The sequence below is a fragment of the Halichoerus grypus genome, chromosome 3 (assembly GCF_964656455.1).
Source record: "Halichoerus grypus chromosome 3, mHalGry1.hap1.1, whole genome shotgun sequence".
Taxonomy (NCBI): Eukaryota; Metazoa; Chordata; class Mammalia; order Carnivora; family Phocidae; genus Halichoerus; species Halichoerus grypus.
In genome coordinates this window covers 32,910,411-32,933,327 of record NC_135714.1, presented here as the reverse complement: position 1 = coordinate 32,933,327, position 22,917 = coordinate 32,910,411, and the positions used below count along the sequence as shown (strand labels likewise).

At 40.1% G+C, this 22,917-nt stretch overlaps 1 protein-coding gene and 1 long non-coding RNA gene across 11 annotated transcripts in view; one reads left to right on the top strand and one right to left on the bottom strand.

The window, feature by feature from the left end:
- Positions 1–8,421, bottom strand: part of N4BP2 (NEDD4 binding protein 2) — an 83,988-nt gene extending 75,567 nt beyond the window's left edge. For all 8 annotated transcript variants that reach the window (XR_004912395.2, XM_036076900.2, XM_078068531.1 and 5 more), the window contains exon 1: positions 8,276–8,421. The gene's annotated coding sequence lies outside the window, so the exon portion shown is untranslated. The remainder of the gene's footprint in view (positions 1–8,275) is intronic.
- A 420-nt stretch (positions 8,422–8,841) lies between these two features.
- LOC118525975 (uncharacterized) overlaps positions 8,842–22,917 on the top strand; it is a 36,916-nt gene continuing 22,840 nt past the window's right edge. The window contains exon 1 of one of the 3 annotated variants that reach the window (XR_013446323.1): positions 8,842–9,399. This is a non-coding gene — a long non-coding RNA (uncharacterized LOC118525975). Of the gene's footprint in view, positions 9,490–22,917 lie in introns of all 3 variants that reach the window. The other 2 variants (XR_013446324.1, XR_013446322.1) reach the window with 2 other exon arrangements.

Sequence of the window (22,917 nt, the reverse complement as noted above, 5' to 3'; positions counted from 1 at the left end):
CTTCTTTCCTATGAACCATCACCTACCAAAAAGCCTCCATCCTTTCCTTTCTGTCTTTAAAAAGTCTAATTCTAAAAAGTTCAAATTCCTGCACTGGAAAAACGGTTCAGAAATTTGATTTTCTTGGGGCACCTGGCTAGCTCAATCAGTAGAGCATGTGACTCTTGATCTCAGGGTTGTGAGTTCGAGCCCCACTTTGGGTGTAGACATTACGTAAAAATAAAATCTTAGGGAGGGAGGAAGGGAGGAAGGAAGGAATTTAATTTTCTCAATACACCCAGAGTTGATAAGTATCAGGAGATTTCTTAACTGAGACTAACCAAATTCCTAGTATTCCCTACACTGTTTTGTAAAATAATAATTTACATTTGTTGTTTCAAATTCCCACTTCCTGTTGATGTCTTAATCCAAAGCAATCTTCCCCCTACTGGTTTTTCTCTGGCTGCCCCTTCTCAGTCTCCATTGATTTCTTCCCTTTTGCTCTGTCTTTTCAATGTCATGGTTCCCCTGGATTCTGTCTCCAACTTTCTGCTCCACCAGCTTTTCCTAGGCCCATCTAAACCCATGGTTTCAATACCTGTAACTACAACTCCAGCCCAGAATTCTCTCCAAAACTCCGATATACTTAACTGCCTAACAGTCATAACCACTTGGATATTACGTAGGCCCTTCAAGCCTGAGAGGTCCAGCTTAAAATCCTTCAGTGACTCTACAGTTTTCAAGATCAAGTTCCAACTCCTAGGGAAAGTACTCAAGGACTTCTATGATCTGGTCTCTTATGTACCCCTAGCTTCCTCTTCCTCTATTCCTCCTCAGGTACTCTCTATTATTTCTGTATCTAATTATTTGCTTCCTCACACAAAGTAGGACATTTCACATCTCTGTGCTTCACAAATGTTCTGCCCAAAAGTCCCTCTACACCTTTCCACCCAACCCATATTTCTTGGCTTAATTAACTTTCCTTCAGAAGGTTTTTCTGCTATCCCAAAGTCTGACTTAGACACAGCTCCCACTGCACCCTAGATATATCTCTATCTTAGCACCTCTGTATTTACTTGCTTAGACCACTAGTTGATAAGCATCTCCCAGGTAATGTGTTATTTAGCAACCAAGAGCTCAATAAATATTTGTTACATGCCAGCACAAACCAAAAAGCCAAATTAGTTCTTTAAAATATTAGACTTCCCAGGGCACCTGGGTGGCTCAGTCGGTTAAGCATCTGCCTTCGGCTCAGGTCATGCTCCCAAGGCTCTGGGATCAAGCCCCGCATCTGGCTCCCTGCTCCACGGGGAGCCTGCTTCTCCCTCTGCCTCTGCTTCTATTTCTCATGAATAAATAAATTATTTTTTAAAAAAACAAATAAAATATTAGACTTTCCACTTTAGTACCTGGAATACTCACATACATAATACTGAGTATCTTTTTCACAAATAAAGTACCTAAGAAAATAAATTTATAATCAGAAGAATGGTTAAGAATTATAATGAATATTCTTTGTGTCCGCCCAGAACTCCTTCTCCTCCCCTGGTCTGTTAGAAAACAGACCCCTGACACATAAACGAGCACATCACATGATCTAAACTAAACTAAGCATAGCACCTCATCTCCTCAGCTGCAGGAATCAGTCAAGGGATGGACATGTGACCAAATCTACCTAAAACCTTGTACATAAGGCTCTAAATAGATAAGTCTGTGCTGGCAGGAACCAGGTCCCACCATGTGAAGCATATCCACAATAGGAGAAATGGCACCAGTATGCACAGATTTTAAGTATAGGAAGGACCTACCTGTGGGCAAGTTCCTACCTTAGCCTTTATGGCCATCTCTATCCATACAATTTCTGTTATATGGTTATTAAGCCAGTAACTTTTCCCTTGAAATAGCCTATTTCAAACTGTATCTCTGTTACTTGCAATCCAAAAAGTCCTAACAAACAGAGAAACTGAATATATGGAAATTTTATGTAAAGATGTATTTCACTGACGCTATAAAAGGGCCTACCTAGTATGCCTTTCCTAACTTAGAAAACTTTCATCTGGGGCTCCTGGGTGATTCAGTCAGTTAAGCATCTTTCTTCAACTCAGGTCATGATCCAAGGGTCCTGGGATGGAGTCCAGCATCAGGCTCCCTGCTCTGCGGGGAGTCTACTTCTCCCTCCGTGCATGCGCTCTCCTCTCCGCCCCCACACCCCCATCTCCCTCTCTCTTGCAAAAATAAAATCTTCAAAAAAAAAAAAAAAAGAAAATTTTCATCTAACATATATAGTGTCTCCTTCCCTTCCCTACTAGGTAAACCCCAAAATAACTACTTAATTCCCTCCATGCAAATCACATCATTTTTTAAGATAGTCAATTCACCTCTTTCTTTCACTACACCCTAACCACTACATGGTGAGATGACAGATAAGCAAACTCTAACAATGTGATAATACAGAGTTGGCTAGGGAAACAAACAGAAGACATGGAACAAACATTAAACCAGGCCTTGAGATATCAAAAAAAGCTTCCCCATAGAGGTATCATCTTGACTGAGACCTGAAAGACAAGTATGAGATAACAAAACCAAAGGGGAGGGAAGCAGGGAACCAGAGAAGGCATTCCAGACAGAGGAAAGCTCCTGTACTCAGGCTTAGATTTAACAAACCTGGCATTTTAAGGAAGAAATGCCAGTAAATGAATATGACTAGCACATTGAAGGCAAAGGGAAAAAGTGAGAAGGGATGAAGATGAAGAGGTGAATAGAAACCAGATCATGAGGATCCTGAAAGCCAAATTAAGAAGTTGACTTTATCCTAAAGATGATGAAAAGTCACAAAAAAAGAGTTTTGTAGCAGGGAAGTTATATGTTCAGCTGTGTCAGATAGATTACTCTGGCTAAAATGGTGGGGGGGGGGGGAAGGATTGGAAGGCAAGACTGGAAGCAGGGATAACCACTTAGGAGGGGATTGCAGCAATCCAGGTGAGAGATGATGCTAACCTTGAGCAGGATGGTAGCCTTGGGGATAGGGAAAAGGCACAGAGTCAAGAAATATTAAGAAGAAAGAATCCAGCAGGGCTCAGTGATCAATCAGAATGTGAAAGCAAAAAAAGAGGACAAGGAATAGCCCATGTTTCTGCCAAGTTATTATTCGCAATGTCTACTATTTACTAAATTCTTACCACACATACATTATCTCATTTAATCTTCCCCTAGAAAGAAGACCGAAAAGAAACAGTCTATTCTGTATTTTTGGTTTGAGGATAGGAGACGGAAAGTTGTTAATGACTATAGTTTGGGATATGCTTAGTACTGATGGTAGCATACAAATGGACATGTCATGAAGATAGATGATACATGAGTCCACTTATCAGGAAAAGAGCTTTGGGTTGGAGACAGAGAATTACCAGAATACAGATGGTAAACAGAGAGAAATATTTTTAAAAGTAAAATATCTCCTCTATTCATGCCAAGATTTATTTAATACCTACATACCTAAAGTAATTAGGTTGGGACCAGTGTTAGCAGGAAAAAAAAAAGGAAGATTCAGTGAAGCTCAGTTAGTAGAGGGAGGGAAGAAGGAGCTCAGCATAGCAGTTAAGTGTATACTGGAAATATATCAAAGGTTCAAAGGTTAGGCGGAGGACAGAGAAAAGAGTAAAACACTCCAGGCAGAAGAAATAAAATTCAAACACAGAATTTTTTTTAAAAAAAGATGCCCTGCTTTGGGGCGTGTGGGTGGCTCAATTGGTTAGGCAACTGACTTGATATCAGCACAGGTCCCATCTCAGGGTTGTGGGTTCAAGCCCTACGTTGGGCTCCACTTTTAAAAAATTAATTAATTAATTAATTAAAAAGATACCCTGCTTCAGAACAAAAAGAAAGTAAATATCATTCATGTCAGTTTCCCAAAGTAATTCTTAAATTTAATGAATAGAAGATATATAAAAATGTTTTTCTTAAAAAAAGTGACATGGGGGGGCGCCTGCGTGGCTCAGTCGTTGGGCGGCTGCCTTCGGCTCAGGTCATGATCCCGGAGTCCTGGGATCGAGCCCCGCATCGGGCTCCCTGCTCAAGCGGGGGGTCTGTTTCTCCCTCTCGCACTCCCCCTGCTTGTGTTTCAGCTCTCGCTGTCTCTGTCTCTGTCAAATAAATAAATAAATAAAATCTTAAAAAAAAAAAAAGTAACATGGGGAAATTCCCTCTACTAAATACTACTGCATATTTTTTTTTTAAATATTTTATTTATTTATTTGAGAGAGTGAATGAGCACATGAGGGGGGGAGGGTCAGAAGGAGAAGCAGACTCCCCACTGAGCAGGGAGCCCGATGCGGGATTCGATCCTGGGACTCCAGGATCATGACCTGAGCCAAAGGCAGTCACTTAACCAATTGAGCCACCCAGGCGCCCCTAAATACTACTGCATATTATGAAGGGGTGCCTGGGTAGCTCAGTCTGTTAAGCGACCAACTCTTGATCTCAGCTCAGGTCCTGATCTCTGCTCAGGTCTTGATCTCAGGGTTGTGAGTTCAGACCCCACACTGAGCTCCATGCTGAGCATGGAGTCCACTGAAAAACAAACTAATGCATATTATGCATTATGAAATGGTACAGTCACAAAAATTCAATAAAAGATTGAGGAACTATTATAAGAAATCAAGAGTCCAGAAAAAGTCCTAACTATATCTCAAAATTTACATGTAATAAGATAGGCTTTCCAAAACAAGAAGATTAAAGTTTTTAATAGTGGTAAAATGATTTAATAGTAATTTGTAAAACAATTAAGGTGGTATCACCTTAGAATTATAAATTTATGCTTAGAATTTATCCTAAATTCTGATTACAAAGTTAATTTTAGAAATATTAGGAAAAACTGATTATCACATCTGTAGAACAATGAAATTTTTTAATTTGGAAATATGAAGCAATGACAAAGGAAAAGAATGATAGATTCATGTATGAACATTTTAAACTTCTGACAAATAAAAATAACCAAAAAGTAAAACAGCAAGCTAGAGAAAAATATTTTCAAGAAAAAAGACACTAATAACCATATATTTGGACCATTCTCAAAATTTTAAGAGAAACAGATGTAATAGATGATCAAAGGATATGAACAATCCACGTTTAGAAAAATAGTGTCCACCATCAGTCTAGTGAGATTTAGCGGAATTGATAGACCCAGAGCCAGTGCTCAGCCAAGTGCAACATGTGGGTTCTTCCTGCTACTAATTCCACTAATAGTCATAAAAACCTAGCTGGCATAGCTAGTTTCTTCCTCCATGGAAATTAATGAAATGATTTTTTCAATTTTCAAAGTTATGTGAGTTTGGATAGCACAAATTAATTAACCTGAATCTAGATGTACTACTGAAATAGTTTCTGGAGAACAAGGCTGAGATTCTTCCAACAGTCTGCCCACCTAGACATATTTTAAAACTTTAGTACAGTGGGTAGGAAGGTACTTACTTAAAAGTAAATTCAATAAACCAAAATTCAGAGTAATGTTAAAATCTGTATATGATTTAAAAAAAAATCTGTATATGATCTTACATAAGTAAATTGAACTGTAATGTAGAAGGAAAAAATGTTTATGTGACAAACTAATATACCTTATTTCATCCATTTTAAGACATTTTTACATTTCTGCAATAAGGACCATCCTAAAATCAATGGCATATCACAGTTACTTGGAGTTTTTTTGCTTTTTTGGTTTTTTTGGTTTTGTAGAGGTACATAAAATAATCCATCTTACAACTGATGGGAGGAATGGTAGATATTTGGAAATGTCATGATTTACTCGACATCAAAGGTTTTGTTTCAGAGGGCCACAAAAAGAATATGCTAAGAGTAAGGTTCTGGGTCACAAAGATCCAGAACTGACTGAATCCTGGCTCTGCTAAATACCAGTTGGCTTATATTGGGACAACTTTCTTCACATTTCTCATATTGTCTGTCTCCTCATCTGTGAAACAGTACCAATAATAGTGCAAATCTCATAGAACTGTGAAAATTAAATACAGCAGCATATGTACAGTGCTTAAAACAGTGCCTGGCATACATACATACATACACACACACATGCATATATACATATATATATGTATGCACATACATAAACAGATATGTGGTGGCCACTTTTATTACTCTAAGGATGAAGGTGATTAGGCCGATAATGACTTCTGGCTTATTCACTGCCTGGCATGGTAAATATTTTTTAAAATGTCAATCTCAAAAATAAATAAATAAATAAATAAATAAATAAATAAATAAAATGTCAATCTCTTCTTTAATTCCTAAAACTACTTCTAAAGGCATTTAATAGGGATCTATTAAGATTCAATATCTGGCCTGACATATTCTTCACAAAACTGACAACATGAGTTTGCATATAAAAAACTGAAGGGAAGAAAGGCAAAGATGATAGCTGTTTCCCAAAATTCACATTGACTAATAAATGGTTACTGTTTTGCACATCAAAAGACAAGCATAACCATGGATAATCATGAAGACAGAAAAGGAGATTTTAAAAGAAGGAAAATCCTCAGATATTGTTAAAAAAAATACGCACCTACACTGATATTTACTTAGCCTCTACTGTGTACAAGGTACTAAACCCACTTCAATAAAGGAAAAATATTCTTCTGATAACTTAAGCCCACTTTTTCTATTTAGTCCAACACTTGGTCCTCTTTACTCTTCCCCTAAAAGCTATTAAAGTCAACAGGTACACAAACTGACATTCATCAGTACTGTATGCTGGGTTTCTGCACTGGGATTTTGTACTTTTTTTTTTTTCCATTAATATACTAGTCTTTTTTCATGAACTAAATTGTAGGCTCCTCATACAAAAGCAGCCATTTCTTCCCTATTCTTCCCACCATCTCCACCACTGCAGCCCCCTTATTCTGGCACAACCACTTAAATGATAAAGGCTCTATCTAGCATAGGAACTAAAAATTATTGATTTAAATTCTGACCTTTAAAAACGAACAGTGTTAGAAAACTGAACAAGCCGAGCATCAAAACACATGACGTTTACATTTCTTAAAGTGTGTAAGGATTCTTTCATTGAAAATTGAAAGATGGTTCAAACGAGTTACAAAAGAGAGCTGGGTGTTTGAAAGAAAAACCACAGAAATAATGAAAACGGAACGAAAAAGCTGATGCTGGGATGAAAAGATAACATTAAAAAAAAAGTGAGAGAAGAGAGGTGTCTGCACATCAGTCATTGTTTTCCCAGAGACCAGGTTGATCACCAGGATTTTCTTCTCTGCGCTCAACCAATCCCCACCTTTTCTGAGTTAACCAGTCTCCAGGCAAGCAGCGCTTCTTGATTGGCTTAAAGATGGGGAGTAGAAAAACCAGCCAATCCCGCCTTCAAGTCGGAACTGCGCTATGGAGACATTACAACCACTGCATGGCGAGAATGTGTACAAACCTGTCCCTGCCACAAATACCAGATTCCTAGTTCTAAAGGCTGTTGCGAAAAGGAAGATTCTTTATAAGCCACACCAAGCGTCATCTGGCATCTACACTTTATTACTCTAGCTCTCTGAAGCGGGGGGCGGGTAGTGTTGACTGTTTTAATCAAAAGAGCCTAAGGAATAAACTGTGCCCCCGGTCAGATGACTCACTCTATCGAAGACGGATTTCCAAACGAACATCTCGGAGAAGGTCCGGATGACAGAAGGGTTCAAGCAAGGTCCCAGAGAGGATCAAAGTTGCGGTGGGGGAGGGGGTGCGGACGAGGGTCAAAGAGGCACAAATACCAGGGACCCGGGATGTCTCCCCACAGTATCCAAAATCGGAACGTGTGGAGTGAGAGGCTGTGTTTGGATATGAAGAAGTGAGTAAATAAACGGCTTTGCTAGGACTACGTGCTCCGGAGGGTGGCCCGAAGTTCCAAGAAGGCTCCGCCTGGGAAACGCCGAAGGTGCTCGAAGGGGCACAAGGTCAAGTCCCGGCGGGAACCGAAAGGGAAGCAGCTCCGGGGGGTCGAGAGGGGTGTGTCTGGGCCCTGGAGGCCCGCCCGGGACTGGGAGGCCGGGAAAGCGGCCGCGGCCCCCGCCTTCGCCCGGCCTCGGGCGGCACGCCAGGGCCCGCCCCTCACCGACGCCTCACTTCCCTTCCGTCCAGGCGGCCAGGCCCGCGGGCCCGCGCCGGCCCCCACGTTCGGGGATTTGGGCTTCGGTCGTAGCGCCGCCCGCCGCTGCCTCAGGCCCTTCGCTTCGGCTCGGGGCCCCGGGATCCCTTCCCTCCCGGACCCGCCGCCCCGCCTACCACCCGCTGCCTTTACCTGCTCCGAGAGCGGGTGGAGGGCGTCGAGGCCGGGGCCGCGTCGTCGAGTGCGCGACGCGGCGCCGCGGGTCCGCAGCCCTTTCCCGCCGCCGCCACTGCGCTCTCCGGCGCGGCGCTGGGCTGGCGAGCAGCGGCGGCCGCGGGGGGGGGGGGGTACTGGGGGGGGAGACACGCGCGGCGAGTGCCGGGCGGGGAGACACTGCCGCTCTCTGTCCGGCCCGGGAAGAGCAGCCTCGCCGCCGCCAGCCGCGAGAGGGCGGGAGGGCGGGTGGGCGGCCGAATGGGGAGGGGTCTCGGGAAGTAGGGAATGGCTGCCACGTCGTTCAGGTGGCTCACCGCCCTCCGCCTCCCCCACACCACCCGGCTCCCCGCCGCGACCTCTGGTTCGTCCCCGAGCTCCGCCATGGCGCGTCGGCCCGCCCCGCAGGGCCGGCTCCGGAGACCGGGCCCGCGGGCGCTCCCGCCTCTCCCGCTCCCTCAGGAGAGCGAGTCCGGGCCTGGCCGATTCTGCCGGATCGGACCCGTCCCTGCATCACCACCACCACCACCAAAAAGCTCCCCCGAAATCCTGTTTCCCCCTTTCCTGGTGGAGCGGCCACAGGGAGGAGCAAGCCCTTTTCAGTGTGTCGAGTTTTCGGGGAAGGCGGGAGCTGTTTCGAGCCCGTGAACGTTATCAGTAAGGCGCCCCAAATTTTTGCCGAAGTAAAGGGCGCGGGAAACCACGGCTGTTTCTAGCCCTCTGCACTCGCCCAACCCAAAAAGCAAAACAGAAACACAGGGTCGTACTCAGTACTGGTCGAGGCGTGGGAGGAAATAAGAGCCGGGGCGGGCCCGCCAGCGCGCGGGTCCCGGCGGCAAGTTGGGAAGAACGGCGGGGCGAGCTAGACCGCCTCAGCATTGCCTCACTGGGCGGTAGACTCGGGGCGTGCAGGGCCACGGCGACGGGCGCGCGAACCCGGCCGTTGCGCGCGCGGCGCTGCCCGCGGAGGTTTCCGGGCGCGCCGGCCACTTCGCCGGCGGGAGACAAAGGGGTCGACGGCGGCCGCGGCCGGGACGGAGACTGTCGGCTCCCAACCAGCGCTGCCCACGTCGGTCCGACCACGCTTGCGGAAGCACCAAACCGTGGGTTTGTTTGCCATGCGGCTCTGCACGCACTGACCTCTGCCCTCCAGTTAAAGCTTCGGTTTTCAGATACCAAGAAAAAGCAACGAGGTTTTCTTCCCTCCTGCGATAACTTAACTGTTAGCCCTTCTCCTACGCCTGCTCCATTTCTTCCCCTAAACTCTGCTTTCTTTAGTTGGTTTTTTTCTGTGTTCTGACGTGAAATCGATGTTTTCAGGTGCACGAATTTTTCACCCTTGCTTTCTGGTGGTGATGGTGGTCTTGCTGATCCTTTTTTTTTTTTTCTCCCTCTGTTCGACTTCCTTTGCAATTACTTTTTATTCCACCTTCATTGTTTTTCATAGAGAAACAAAATAGCGTCCTGACAAAGTATTTCTTTGCGTCCAAAAGACAGACTGTCCGTGTTGTAGTAATTGCTTTAAACTGAGTGGAAATTTGGGATAAGTTCAAGTGGATTTTTATCTTCATCTGGGTCTAACTGGAATACCTATTCACACTCAATGAAAACATTCTAGTGGGGTTTTTTTAGAATCAGAAATACTTAAGCAGAGACCTCAGGATGGTAAATTTTCTAATGAAACCAACTATACACAAAAATACAAAGAAGGTTTTTTTTCTTTTGTATTTTTTTTGTATTATTAGAGATCCTTGAGTCCCAATATTAAGAAATTACAATACAAAAACCTTTACTAACGTTTTTATTAAATTTCAAAACAAAAATTTTAATAAAGTACACAGAATATCAAGATATAAATAGCTATTGCTGAGAACCTAACATTAACTCTGCCTCTGAACAGCCATTAAAAGAGACTAATAACAGTAATATATGCCAGTTTAGAAATGAAAGAACCCTAGTAATTATGAACTTCAAACAAATCTAGCAAATTAGTATCAATTTTGTTCGTATGAAATATGTTCACCATGATAATAAAAATACATTTAAATTCTTGATTTTCCTTTGAACATTTTAAAGATTCATCACTTCTTGTCTGAACAATAAGAAATAAAGTGTTCTTAACATTGGGAAAATATATTTGAAGCCAAGACATCATCCAGTCTGAATTTTTAAAAAACGAGTGCTTAGTACACCAATAAAAGAAAAATACTGATATTACATTATTACAAAATTCTGAAAGTCAGACTCAAATGAAGAACAAAGCAATCTTTACTCGACATTCACAATGCCAGCCTTCCTTTGTGAATATTTATAAAAATGTTCTCCTTCCTTATTGGTTTAAATTCTAAGCCAATAGGAAAAGTACAACACATCTTTCAAAAGGTGAGACATCAGCATTGGGTTAAAACATTGGATAAATAGCTTGTTTATCATGCTCATTCTCATTCAATATCATATATTAATTTCAAAGAAGAAATTTAAGGGGCACCTGGGTGGCTCAGTCAAGTGTCTACCTTTCGGCTCAGGTCATGATCCTAGGGTCCTGGGATCAAGCCCCATATCGGGCTCCCTGCTCTTTTCCCTCTCCCACTCTCCCTCTCCCCCTCCCTCTCCCACTCCCCCTTGCTTGTGTTCCCTCTCTTGCTGCGTCTCTCTCTGTCAAATAAATAAATAAAATCTTTAAAAAAAAAGAAATTTAAGAATCTTTGAATGATTATCTTGATGTACCTTAAATGCCAAATTGCTACTCTTGATCACACTCTGCTCTCTGTAATCTTCCAATTGGTTACAATTAATTAGTTAAAATATTTAATTCTCTGAAATGCCAGATGAATCTGTGAAGAATGACAAAATGCCTATAACCTAATACTATAAATAAGATGAACCCTGCCATTTCTTTATATGAAAGATGGCCTTTAAGGAAATAATAGTTTCTGTTTTAGAAAATGTCTTGGATTTTTATAAAATGGCCAATGCATCATAAATAAACCTTTTATATTTGTCTAAAGCCATCTTTGGCCTATTTAATGGCTAAATACTAAACCTGCTTGTTGATGTTTATGTTTAGAACATAAGTATGATTTCCTCCCAATCAAAACTAATCTCTGCTTTCACATTCCTATACTTTGATTTTGACTCAGAGCATTCTGCTTAATTATAATTATTTACATATTTATAATTTCCTTTAGTAGTTCATCAATTCCTTGAAGATAGTTTCCACTTCCCATTCAATCTTTTATTCCTCACTGCCAAACTCAGAGCCTTGTGCAAAACACTCCATGGATATTTGCTGAATGAAAGAATGAGTGAGCATTACTCTATAACACAGCATATGGCAAATCAAAGAAAATCTGTCTCAGGATTTTTTCCTCCTCTACATCGTAGCTGATAAATACTTGTTTTCATTCCCAACTAAACTTAGAATAGCATTGTTTTGTTGTTGTTGTTGTTGTTGTTAAGTAGGCTCCACATCCAGCGTGGAGCCCAACACAGGACCCGAACTCACAACCCCAAGATCAAGACCCCAAGATCAACACCTGAGCTAAGATCAAGAGTCAGAACCACGGATCCACCCAGGTGCCCCTAGAATAGCACTGTTGCAAGAACTTCATTAAAAGAAAGTAGGACCAATGTATGCTGGAACCCCTGTGTTTTTCAACTTTAAATCTGGTGGAAACTGGATAGTGGGTAATATTGCTGTTATCTAAAGTAAATAAGTATCAGTGGACTTCATAAAGGATTGCTTTACCACGCTCAACAAGAGCTGCAAGCTCTGTGACTTTGGGAAAATCACTCTAAGCCCTCTAAAACTCATTCTCTCATCTCTCAAATGCATTCATTATATTCACTTTCTGATTAATTAAAATAATGAAACCATGTAAAAGTAAAGACTCAATAGAAGGTAGTTATTACTTGCAGTTATTAGTGGACTCAATCACGAAGAAAAATTATTTTTTGTGCAATTATTTATCTATAAAAGGCAGGCAATAAAGTGGTGTTTAAAAAATTTTTAAATGAGGAAACAAATATCCTGAGGGAAGGAATAGAATACTAACAAAACAACATCTACCAAGAGAAGATAACTTTTGAGAATTGAAATTTGCTAAGAGAATAGATCTTAAGTATTCTATGTGCACATGCACCCACAAGGTAACCGTGTATGATGGATGTGTTAATCATTTCACTGTATATGTTAAATCACGTTGTACACACATAAGTATATACAATTTTATCAATTGTACCTCAGTAAAGCTGGGTGGGGGGCAGAATGAGGAGAAAAAAGTCAACCTACTATTGAGAAACCAAAGAACAATACCAAAAAATAAGCAAGCAAACAAATAACAAAAATAAGCAAACTGAAACAAAAAAATGAGAACGAGGCCATTGCAGGCTGAGTGAAAACTTCATGAAAAACCGAACCTGCCTGTGTCTCAGAAACTTCACAGCTCCCCACTATTTTAGTTTTTCTCATAATTGTAAGAAACATTATGTGAGAAAATATGTAAATGAAGGGCAAATTATACATTTCTTTTAAACTGGAAGGCTTCTCATTGCATTCTGTCCTTTGAATAAATTCTCAGAGATTTTAATATGACATTGTACATTATAAAAGAGAGGAATAGTGTTACATATTTCCAAATTTACTTGACAAAAATCATTATCCATGGAGAGCATCTCAGGGCATAAAATTTTATAACATGTTTTGGGAAGAAACACTCATTTATATGGTTGAAGATAAAATCCCAGCGCCTCAGCCCATGCGTCCAAATCCTGCCACTAATCCTACAGAAATGGACTTCAAATAGACCCTCAAGCCTAGAAACACTGAGGAATGCTCTTGAGAAATTTATCCTTGTTTTACCCAATTTCTCCATAAGTGAGTAGGCAGGCATGAGGCAGTTTCTGAAGTTGACAGGGAAGGTAGAAATGGGATTGGCAAAGAGAGGGTTAAAAACAAACAAAAAACCCTAGGAGAACCAGAACTGCAGAATGGCAAGGATACCTTTCTCATGCCTGGGAGAATCCTGTGGGTATGATAGCAACCACAGTTCTGTCTTTGTGGGGGATTTTTACAGGAAGCCACTCTTCAGTCCAGAAGCATATTGTGGTAGCTCCAGCTTTATGTAAGTGTTAAGCTTTCATATCATTTACCAATAAGGAAATATTACATCCCGTAACCATTCCTGGGGACATCTTTCTGTCAGTCACATTACTCTCCCATTTGTGACCATCATACATCTCCCAATATAACCTACTTTCAATGATGTTAAGCCCCTGGCCAGCAATCATTCATTTTCACTTATTTCTGTCTTTACAAACCCAGCTCAAATTCCTTTTCTCCCGTAAAGTTCTCCCAGATACCCCAAACATAATGAGCTGCTTCTTCCTCTATGCCCACAGCAATTTATATATCCTCTCTTACCCGATTGCTATGGTGACTATTTGTCGTTGTGTATCTTTGCTAAGCTGTGAGCCCTCTTTCCCTAGGCAAGAAGACGTATCCCCAGTTCTTTACACATTGAAATGTAGTAGACCCCTTTTAGGGTACTTCCTCGCTCACAATTTCCCCTTAGTTTTACTTACCCCCATTCCATAAAGTGCACTCCAGGATTTTTTAAAAAAATGACTCTACCTCCCCAGCCACAGTGAATTAACCAAGAGTAGGTATCTTTATCCAGTTAGCCCTTCCTGGGAAATTTTAGAATTAGGACAAAGACAAAAAGCATCATTAGTAAAATCAAATGATAAACAAGAAAAAAATGCAATTCAAATCAGAGACAACTGACTTATTTCTCTAATATATAAATACCTAGAAATCAATAAGAAAAATACCAATAAAATAGAAAAAAATAGACAAAGCATAAAAAAGATTGTTCACAGAAAAAGAAAAATTACTCTTAAATGTGTGTGTGTTCCAGTTTTTATTGCTACATTATTTGTAATAGCAAAAAAATGGGGGAAACCTAGATGTTTATCAATAGAGAACTGGTGAAATATGTTACATCACAACACTGAATCCTATGGCATTCTCTAAATGCTGATAACTGTACAGTTTTCAGAATAAACTGTTCGGTGAAAATGTGTATGTGTTATACTGCCATTAGTGGAAAAAAATGGGGAGAGAAGAATACCTAGATAGATAGACAGAAAGATAGATAAATGTGTTTTATCATACATACATTAAATAGGTCTGGAAGGAGCTGGAAGAAACTGGTTCCATTGGTTGCCTTGGAGAAACAGAAATAGGTAACTAGAGGAAAAGGGCTGAAAAGACTTTTCACTGTACCTTTTTGAAACAAAAGAATCTATTTAATATTTTAAAAAAAATATTTAAGTAAGAATAAAATATTCTAGAGAGATACAGTTTCTTTGTGCAGCTAAGCCCGTACGGGGTTAACTGAGGAGTTGGGGGCAGATCTGTTCTGCAAGAAGCCTGGGGAGGAAAGGAATCTGTCCCAGAAAGAATGAAGCAGACAAAGCAGATTGAGAGATGGAAAGAAAATACTATCTGGGCTCTCAACGATTTGGTTGTAGTCTTTCCCAGGGCTAGCTGCGTCCCTCTCCTTGGTTTCTTTAAAACATTCCCTTTATTATAATAAACCGCCCTTTTTGGGCCTAGGTTAACTTGAGGTGTTTTCTAATAGTGGTGTCCAACAGAGTTTAACTAGTAGGTTTTTTGTAAATGCTTGTTAAAATGAAATGTGACATTCTCTATAATGAAATCCATTTGGGTTCTCAAAATTTGATTGTACTATTTAAAAATTAAAAAAACAAAAAGAAACACACGCAAAAAAAAACCTCACCTCTTTCAAGTTGAGAGAGGGCAACCTCAACAGGCATTCTAAAAGAAATTCACCCTAAGTAAAAGTAGTGTTTGCTGATGGAAAATATAAACTGGGCCTGGGCCAAGTAGCACATTCCACCCAATAGACCTTCCTCTCTGATCCTGCCTAAGAGCTGAGACTTCTCAGTGAATGTTTGGTGATAGCATTTCTGAAAGACGAATTCTTGAATTTTGCTAATTATTAGGATGGAGTTTGAGGATTGTAGGACAAGTTTGTTGGTTTGGTTTAAGCTGATTTGTATTTTGAAAGGAAAAGCATTAGGGAACAGAGCAAGAAGAGCACCATTCCCAGCGCAATTATTTGAGCATATTCAAATATAAATTTCCAAGACCCAGGACTACTTAACACTTTGAGGCTAAACCTTTCTGGAGGTGGTATCCATTTCTTTTAACATGTTTTCAAATCTATGGATAGTACTATTTATTTTATAGCATCCTTCCCAGTATTGAAAAGATGGGAAGAACTTGGGAAAGTTCTAGAAGGTCCAGAATGATATTTGTAAAACAACTCCTAGAGTTAAAATAGCGTACAGATGAAGTTAAATATATTTTGTATGAGCCTGGTATTGTAATGCACATTCCAAGAATTATAGCATAGACGCTTCATTTGTGTTTATACACCTTTTTTTGTGTGTGTGAGAGAGAGAGAGTGACCGAGAGAGTGCCCGTGAGCAGGAGAGGGAGAGGGAGAAGCAGACTCTCCATTGAGCAGGGAACCTGGCTGGGGGCTCCATCCCAGGACCCTGGGATCATGACCTGAGCTGAAGGCAGACACTTAACCGACTAAGCCACCCAGGCGCCCCTATACACCTCTTACATAAGGTGAATTTAAACAGGATGATGAAATTATATCGGCTGTAAAGTAAGTCAGAATAATTGCATATATACACTAAGGGGTAGAAGAACACAATTTATTTGTATCATTGAAATCCCACTGAAAAATTAAATAACATTAAATATCAGGTGGGGCGCCTAGGTGGCTCAGTCGTTAAGCATCTGCCTTCGGCTCAGGTCATGATCCCAGGGTCCTGGGATGGAGCCCCGCATCAGGCTCCCTGCTCAGTGGAGAGTCTGCTTCTCCCTCTCCCACTCCCCCTGCTTGTATTCCCTCTCTCGCTGTCTCTCTCTCCCTGTCAAATAAATAAATAAAAATCTTTAAATATATATATAAAAATAAATAAATATGTAAATATATATCAGGAGCTATTCTTTTTTCAACTAATATTTCTTGAGAATTTGGGGATATTGTAAAAGTAAAAGACACAACCCCCATCTTTAAGGAGACCGTGGCAATTTTTCTGAGTTAAGACATATACATACAAAGGATCATCATTGTCATTTTTACTGAGGGGAGTAGGATGGTGAAATGGAAAATAATATTGGCTTTTAAACGGTTGTAGGGTTTTCATTTTTAGTTCTGCCATGTCATTAATATATGAGCTCTGTAAAGATAATTAGTTATTCCTAGCCTCAGTTTCCTCAATTGTAAAGCAGGGATAAGAATGCTAACTTTAGAGAACCATTGTAAGAATCACATGAGACAATATAGATGAAAATATCTAAGGAAATGCCTGATACGTATCGGGTGAGGAGCTTGATAAATATTAGTTTACTCTCTAACTGAACTGAAAGGATTATATATGTTCTCTAACTCATTTTTATTCATTTGTAAGTAATAATGCTTTAGTTCTATCATCAGTGAATTTTAAATTGAAGTTAACTAAAAACTTCAATCATTTTGAGAATTAAAATTTTAATTGCCTTAAAGCTAAAACTCAAAGAAATATATAGGGTTTTTTGTTGTTGTTGTTTAAAGATTTTATTTATTTATTTATTTATTTGCGAGAGAGAGCATGCACTAACGGGGAGAAGCAGAGGGAAAGGGAGAGAGAATCTGAAGCTGACTCCCCACTGAACACGGAGCCCAGCGCAGGACTCTATCCCCTGAACGCGAGATCATGACCTGAGCCAAAACCAAGAGTCAGACACTTAAATAACTGAGTCACTCAGGCACCCCATACAGAATTTTAATCAAGTAAACTAGGTAAGGAAAAAAAACTAAGAATATAATTATTTTCCTAGAAGAATGTTATTTGTAATTCCAACTTGCTCTTTGAATATAATAGTATCACCTAACATAAGTGCTTTTTTTTTTAAGATTTTATTTATTTGAGAGCGAGAGAGAGCAAAAGAGAGCATGAGCTGGGGGAAATGCAGATGGAGAGGGAGAGGCAGATTCCCTGCTGAGCAGGGAGCCCGATGGGGGGGCTCCATCCCAGGACCCTGGGATTATGACCTGTGCCAAAGGCAGACACTTCACCGACTGAGCCGCCCAGGTGCCCCATAAGTGTTTTTCTTTTTTAAAGATTATTTACTTGAGAGAGAGCATGAGAGAGAGAGAGAGAGCGCACACAAGCAGGGGGAGGGGACAGAGGAGGAGGTAAAAGCAGGCTCCCCACTGAGCAGGGAGCTGGATGTGGGGCTTGATCCCCAGATCCTGGGATCATAACCTGAGCCAAAGGCAGACGCTTAACCAATTGAGCCACCCAGGCACTCCATAAGTGCTTTTTAAACATGTAAAACAGTTCCAGATTTTGCTTTGAGTCCCCTATAGATATAGGTGTTTCAAAATATGTCCTACATTGAACATTTGTTCATGATAGAGCATAGACATTTCTCATTGTTTTGATGCGTTGCTGCAAGAAAATCTGTTCGAAAGAGGTGAAAGACCTCTACTCTGAAAACTATAAAACACTGATGAAAGAAATTCAAGACAACACAAAGAAATGGAAAGACATTCCATGCTCATGGATTGGAAGAAAAAATATTGTTAAAATATCTATACTGTCCTCCCTAAGCCATCTATACATTTAATGCAATCCCTATCAAAATACCAACAGCATTTTTCACATAACTACAACAAACAATCCTAAAATTTGTATGAAATCACAACAGATCACAAATAGCCAAAGCAATCTTAAAAAAGAAAAGCAAAGCTGGAGGCATCACAATTCTGGACTTCAAGTTATATTAGCTGTAGTAATCAAAGCAGTATGGCACTGGCACATAAACAGACATATAGATCAATGAAAAAGAACAGAAAATCCAGAAATAAACCCACAATTATATGGTAAATTAATCTTCCAGAAAGCAGGAAAGAAAAGGCAATGGGAAAAAGAAAGTCTCTTCAACAAATGGTGTTTGGAAAACTGGACAGCAACAAGCAGAAGAATGAAACCGGACCACTTTCTTATACCAGACACAAAAATAAATTCAAAATGGATTAAGGACCTAAATGTGAGACCTGAAACCATAAAAATCCTGGAAGAGAACACAGGCAGTAACTTCTTTGACTTCTTTCAGCCATAGCAACTTCTTTCAAGATATGTCTACTGGGGCAAGGGAAACAAAAGCAAAAATAAACTATTGGGATTACATCAAAATAAAATAAAATAAAATAAAAAGCTCTATACAGTGAAGGAAACAATCAATCAAAAAGAATGGGAGAAGATATTTGCAATGACATTATCCAATAAAGCGCTAGTATCCAAAATACATAAACAACTTTTAAAACTCAACACCCAAAAAACAAATAATCCAATTAAAAATGGGCAGAAGACATGAACAGACATTCTCCAAAGATACACAAATGCCCAATAGACACATGAAAAGATACTCATCATCACTTATCATCAGAGAAATGCAAATCAAAATTACAATGAAATATCACCTCACACCTGTCAGAATGGCTAAAATCAACAACACAAGAAACAACAGGTTTTGGCGAGGATGTGGAGAAAAAGGAGACCTTGTGCACTGTTGGTAGGAATGCAAACTGGTGCAGCCACTGTGGAAAACAGTATGGAGGTTCCTCAAAAAGTTAAAAATAGAAATACCTTATGATCTAGCAATCTCACTACTGGGTATTTACTCAAAGAATACAAGAACACTAATTCAAAGGGATATATGCACCCCTATGTTTACTGCAGCATTATTACAATAGCCAAGATATGGAAACAGCCCAAGTGTCCATTGACTGATGAATGGATAATGAAGATGTTGAATTAATACATATATGTTATATATATTAATATATATATTAAACATTTTCCCCTTAAACTTTTTTTAAGATTTTATTTATTTATTTGACAGAGAGAGACACAGTGCGAGAGGTAACACAAGCAGGGGGAGTGGGAGAGGGAGAAGCAGGTTTCCCGCTGAGCAGGGAGCCCGATGTGGGGCTCGATGTGGGGCTCAATGCGGGGCTCGATCCCAGGACCCTGGGATCCTGAGCCGAAGGCAGATGCTTCTGGGTGGCTCAGTCAGTGAAGCATCTGCCTTCGGCTCAGGTCATGATCCCAGGGTCCTGGGATCGAGTCCTGCATCGGGTTCCTTGCTCAGTGAGGCTGCTTCTATCTCTCCTTCTGCTTCTCCCCCTGCTTGTGCTCTCTCGTTCTCTCTCTCAAATAAATAAATAAAATCTTTAAAAAGAAATTTTCTTTAACCTACAAGTTCATTTTTTTTCCTTCCGATTTTAAATTAAAGCAAAACATTTTAGGGACATCTGAAAGTATGCTAGACCCTAGACATTGGTCCTACTGTGTCCAGTGGAGAAGTTGGCCCTAGGCAACACACTGAACCGAGTAAGTCTTAAATCCTGAAAAAAGTGTGTGCTCTCTGAGAGCAGCCTTACTCAAGAAAAAGAGAGGAAATGAGGCAAGATGCCTAGGTCATTCTTCCCAAATTTACCAATCAGATATCACTCTCTCTTCCCTGGGATGGGTAAAGGGATAGTGAGAAGCTAGGAGTTATACATCCTAGCTCAATCCACAATAAAAAAAAAAAATCAGTAGAGAAAAAGCAACCCTCCCTTAGCAAGTCTGTCCTTACCATTGAAATGGTTGTGTTCAGTTATCATAATGTGATAATCCTGGCCTTTAAGATTACACATCTAACTCTTCTTGCTCCAGATTTCTGTTTATCAGAAAACTTTCTGGTTATAACTATATGGCTTTCCATATAGATTTTCCTACAAAGAAAGTGCATCAAGCAGCTGATAAAACATACAATCTGCTCTTTGGTTTCATGTATCATCATAAATTAGTAAATTAGCATTCTGATTTACATATTATTCTCACAAGAAATTGGTTGGCATGAGAATCCGTGGATTCGTTTAATTCATCTAAGTGATGTGACCATGTTAACTGAACCAGAAAAATTGAGATTCAAAATCTAAACCACTGATGGCTTAATCTAAGGTATTACAACCCCAGAGGACCCCACCTCAGCGGTCAGCAAGTTTTTGTTAGCTGCAATTCATTTTTCCCATTCTCTAATCACAACATACCCCTCTGCCTTCATACTGTTTCTAATAATACTGTGTCCTAGGGGCACCTGGTTGGCTCAGTCTTTAAGTGTCTGCCTTTGGCTCAGGTCATGATCCCAGGGTCCCAGAATCAAGCCCCCAATCGGGCTCCCTGCTCGGCGGGAAGCCTGCTTCTCCCTCTCCCACTCCCTCTGCTTGTGTTCCCTCTCTTGCTGTGTCTCGCTCTGTCAAATAAATAAATAAAATCTTTAAAAAAAAAGATAGTGTGTCCTCGAATTAGATGAGTGGTGGGGAAAAAAAGGGAAGAAATACTCTGTAAATTTTTTCCACAATTGCTATTTCCTTCCAGTTCTATCCAATGTCAGAGGATTAAGAATACATGGCTTTTTTCCATGGCTCATACTTAGGGAAGAATTAATCATTATCAGTTAGATCTGTGTAAAAAATCATATTCTTTACAACAAATTATCCATTAAATTTTCATTTGGCCTTTACCACCTCCATGGCCAGACAAGATACCATCTTGGATCAAGATAAAGAGTAACTGGTAATACAACAAAGTTTGGGTTTTTGCTTTTTTTTTTAAGATTTTATTTATTTATTTGAGAGCGAGAGAGAGCATGAGCAGGGAGGAGAGGGAGAAGCAGTTTCCCTGCGAGCAGGGAGCCTGACACGGGGCTCGATCCCAGGACCTTGAGATCATGACCTGAGCTGAAGGCAGACCCTTAACCGGCTGAGCCACCCAGGTGCCCCCACAACAAAGTTTATAATGGAACATTTCAATAGTTATAATCTTTCATTAAATATATATTGAAAGCCAGTGATGTGTGAGTCAGTAGGTATCTAACGTAATTGGAGGCTGAAGCATTATCTAGCTGTGTGCCCAGGAAGAAAAGGAAATAGATTTTGGTAAATATATATTAATTTCTAACTCAACAACTGGGATTATAATCCCCATTTTCAGAGAAAATGGAGGCACAGAGAGTAAAGAACTTGCCTAAGGTCATACCTAGAAATCATATAATCATGACTCAAATCCAAGCCTGTTCAGTTCAATAAACATTTGTTGTATCCCTACTCTATGACAAGCCCTGTGGTGGACATTGAGGGGACAGCCCTGGTTTTTCCTTGAAGAACTCCACCAGTTTCCTGACATCAATTCAGTAAACCTACCTCCATGACCACTCATGCTTTTCACCAGCCCTCTTGGTTCCATGGGAGAGGCATACCTCCTCCTAAGCAGGAGTACTTTTTACCCTGTGCTCTAGATCCCACCCCTCACTTTTATTCTTTTTTTTTTTTTAACTTTTTGTTCTGAAATAGTTTTAGACTTACAGAAAAATTACAAAAATAGTGCAGAGTTCATGTATACCCTTCACCCAAGCTTTTTCTAATATTCACAATTTGCATAACCATAGTATGATGTTCAAAAACAGAAAGTGAACATATAATACCATTAACTAAACTATAGACATTATTGAGATATTACTGGTTTTTGCCTTAATTTTTTTTTTTTTTCTGTCCCAGGATCCAATCCAGGATCCCATACTGTATTTAGTTATTGGGTTTCCTCTGTCTCCTCCAGACTATGACAGTTACTCAATTTTTTCTTGTCTTTCATGACTTGAAACTTTTGATGAGTATTGGCAGTCGTTTTGTAGAATGTTTATCAATTTGGTTTCTCTGATATTTTCTAATAATTAGATTGAAGTTACACATTTTTGGCAAAAATACCTAGAAGTGATACTGTGTTCTCAATGCATCATATCAGGGGGTACATGATGTCAATACATCTTACTACTGATGGTATTAATCTTGATCACTTAGTTAAGCTGACATCTACCAGGTAGTAAAATTACTATTTTTTCCTTTGTATCGATAAAAATCTTGAGGTACTTTGAGACTACGCAAAAATCCTCTTTCTCCTCAAAATGTTACTCATTGATTCTACCATGCATCAGTGGATCTTGCCTGCAACAATTATTACTGTTGTGTTTGCCTAAGAGAAATTGTATATTTCCCTTATTCATTCTACACTTACAAATTGGAATTCTCCTGTGAGGAATAGTTATGCCTTCTCCCTAACTTATTTGCATAATTATATTTATGCCAGTATGGACTTACGGATATTTATTTTATTCTATGGGTTATAATTCAATATTATCATTGTTTTGTTTCTCAAATTGTTCAACTCCGGCCATTGGGAGCTCCTTCAGGCTAGTTTCTGTATCCTTTTGACATGTTCACTTCCTTTTTTAAGCACTTCCTTATTTTCTTGTGCCAGAAGCTATTCCAGGCTCCTTGGAATCAACAACTTCTCCAAGGAGCCCCCCTGGTTCCCTTTATTAAAGAATGGCATTTAGGAACCAATCTGGGTGCTAGATGTGCTAATTGCTACTAGGGTATCTTAATGAACAGAGGCCCTCTTAGTGAACAGAGCTAAGGAATTAC